The sequence below is a fragment of the Thalia democratica genome, chromosome 5 (assembly GCF_965202585.1).
Source record: "Thalia democratica chromosome 5, ktThaDemo2.hap1.1, whole genome shotgun sequence".
Classification (NCBI taxonomy): Eukaryota; Metazoa; Chordata; class Thaliacea; order Salpida; family Salpidae; genus Thalia; species Thalia democratica.
Window position 1 is genome coordinate 37,041,046 of NC_139169.1, and position 2,716 is coordinate 37,043,761.

Below are 2,716 nucleotides of genomic sequence, written 5' to 3' on the forward strand. Positions count from 1 at the left end.
TATATATTATAAAACGTGCTTATTAGTTTTAAATATTTTAATGGGCTACTTTTTTATATTTACAAACCTGATTCCCTGCCGGACATCGAAGCAATCGACGGCTTCAAACTCGTTGACATTTTCCTCCTCTTCCATGGGAGCTTTTTCCTCCAGGCTTTCCACAGGTGATTTCACCGACGACGTCACCAGTAAGCTTCCGGTGGGCGAACTGCTGGCAGAGCTGTGGTAGTTCAGGTGACTGTTGCTAGTGGCAACCTCGGGCACGGGGGTTGAAAGGGGTCTTGTTGATGTTGTACATCAGCTGCAGCTCTTTCGCTTCGTTTTCTTCCTGTGCCTGTTGCCGTCTTAGTGCTACCTGAAACATTTAAAGAAATAAAAGTCTATAAAATCTAAATTAATTTAGCTGTACTGATAAAAATAGTATGTAATTTTTTTACCAATCTGAGCTCAATATTTAAAATTTATTCGCCATCTTCTTAACTAAAGCTTCAAAATAAAACATATTAATAAAAGTTCTAATGTTTAAATCCTACCAATAAAAACATAAAACTTTTTTTATTTAATTCTAACTTTCAAACCTGCGCCGCCATGACCCTCTGCCTTTCTGCTATCAAGGTGCACTTTGCGCACATGCAGTCCTTCTACTTGCAGTACCTCTTGTGGCCCTTCAGAGGGGAAACAACCCCGTGGTTGCGGCATCTGGCGTACTTGGGGGCGCGCGGGTATTTGTCTGCATTGGAAACCGTCGTCCGTAGCAACGCCGGGTAGCGGTGGTGGTTTGGGGGTTCTCCTTGATTTGAGATCATCTGTTGGGTGGATTGGAGGTTGAAGCCGGAGATAGTGGGAGTCTGCATAAGTTGATTTGAAAAACTCATACCTTTTTTTTTATTAAACAAAAACTAATTGAAAAGAATATTTGGTTTTGGTTTGGTTACCTAATAAGAACTACTAAGATATATCAAATAGTAGCAGCAATAGTCTGACGCAAAGGGTTATTAGTTACCGAAAAGTAAGTTTAATAGAAATAACTGTGATCAATATTTTTTAGTCTAGTAAAAGTAGATTAAAGAGTAAAATATAAACTATAGTGAAAATTGTAGTAGTTTACATTCTATAATTACCCTACGCGTATCTACTGGTATTATTATAACAAGCTACAACTTTTATACCTTTTTACCTTCAATACAAAAACAGAGTTGTAATTGTATCTGCCTGTACCTAAATATGACTTAACTTTAATATAAAAATATAAATAAACAAGTCTTCAACTAAAACAAATAATTATTACGACAACTCAACAAAAAAATGTTTCGCTTTTCAAAGTGAACCATGAATAATGTACTTCACATCGGGCTGCTAAAACCTTACCTTTAAGCCTTTTAACTGAAAGATAAGTAAATTTTACATTTGTTTTAAGAATTTCTTTTTACAATCTCTCTCTCACACTTATATTTCTTCTTCTAATCTTTCTCTCATATTGATCCTACTTCTCTCGTGAAAAAATTCGTACCTCAGTAGCACAATTTATAAACAAATATTTAAATAAATCTCTTTAATTTCTATAACTAAATAGCTTTTAGATATAGCTCAATTAATTTAAATTAATAAAAAAATTTTACATACGTATTGTTTTAATTTTTACTTACTTTAAATTTAGGTTATTTAATAACTAATTTGTAGGTTTATTGTAAATAAAAAAACCATATGTAGTATCTATATTATTAACATATTATTAAGATATCATTGAGAACTCAAGTTGTTAATAAGTTCGGTTACCTAAAACTTTAAGTAAAAACAAAATACTTAAAAAAAATATATAAATCTGCTTAAATACGAAATAAAACATATTTCAAAAAAAACATTTTGCTTAGGTAAGCTTGAAATACTATAAAGAAAAATGTTTTTTCTATATGTTTTGAAAAGTGTTAATTTTAAACATCTTTTAAATTTTTTACTTTAATTTAGTTTCTATTTTAGAAATACTCAATTACAAAAAAAAAAAAGTTTTAACAAATAAACATTAAATATGTTACTGTTACACACCAACTTATCAAAACAACGATTATACTGTTTTAATACGTTTAAAATTTGTTTAATAAAAATAAATTTTGTTAGAATATTATACTAAAAATAAAACTTTTAAATCGAAATATTTTTATGACCTCATTCGATCTATATTTACAAACTACTTACAGAAAAACACAATAAAGAATCAATCTACAGTATCTTTTATTATTATCGAAATTCTCCGTATGTAACAATAGAGCAGTAATTAAAAAAAATATTAACAAATTAAACAAAGGGACAGCACACATGGTAACAGAGGTAAAAGTAAAAATTTGTAAGTGGTCTGAATTAGAAGTTTAAACAATAAAAGCAAGTTGTCAGATTTTAAATGCTCAGGTTGAAAATCTTCCAAATAAAACTTTTCCGGCGTTTTACAGGTTAAGCGGCGCTGTTGAAAATTTTAGATTGAGGTTTGTTACAATGAAGTAATACTTACAAATCTTATAAATAAATATAAGTAAATTCTAAGTACTCTTTTCAAATTTCAAACATATTTTTTATCTAAGAACTTTATTCTTACTGTATTGTAGTGTAATAATTGTGTAAAAAATAAAAAATTAAGAATTGAAACATTTGTTAAACATTACAAATGTTCAAGTATTTTAAGTTAATTAGTTTAAACGATTTACATTTATCTTCATTATAGTGA

At 29.3% G+C, this 2,716-nt stretch overlaps 1 long non-coding RNA gene across 1 annotated transcript; it reads right to left on the reverse strand.

The window, feature by feature from the left end:
• Positions 1-203: 203 nt before the first annotated feature.
• Positions 204-740, reverse strand: LOC145837275 (uncharacterized). Its single transcript, XR_014369938.1, has 2 exons — positions 579-740; positions 204-355 (listed from the first exon to the last, which is right to left on the reverse strand). It is a non-coding gene; the product is annotated as an uncharacterized LOC145837275 (long non-coding RNA).
• Between the last annotated feature and the right edge of the window lie 1,976 nt (positions 741-2,716).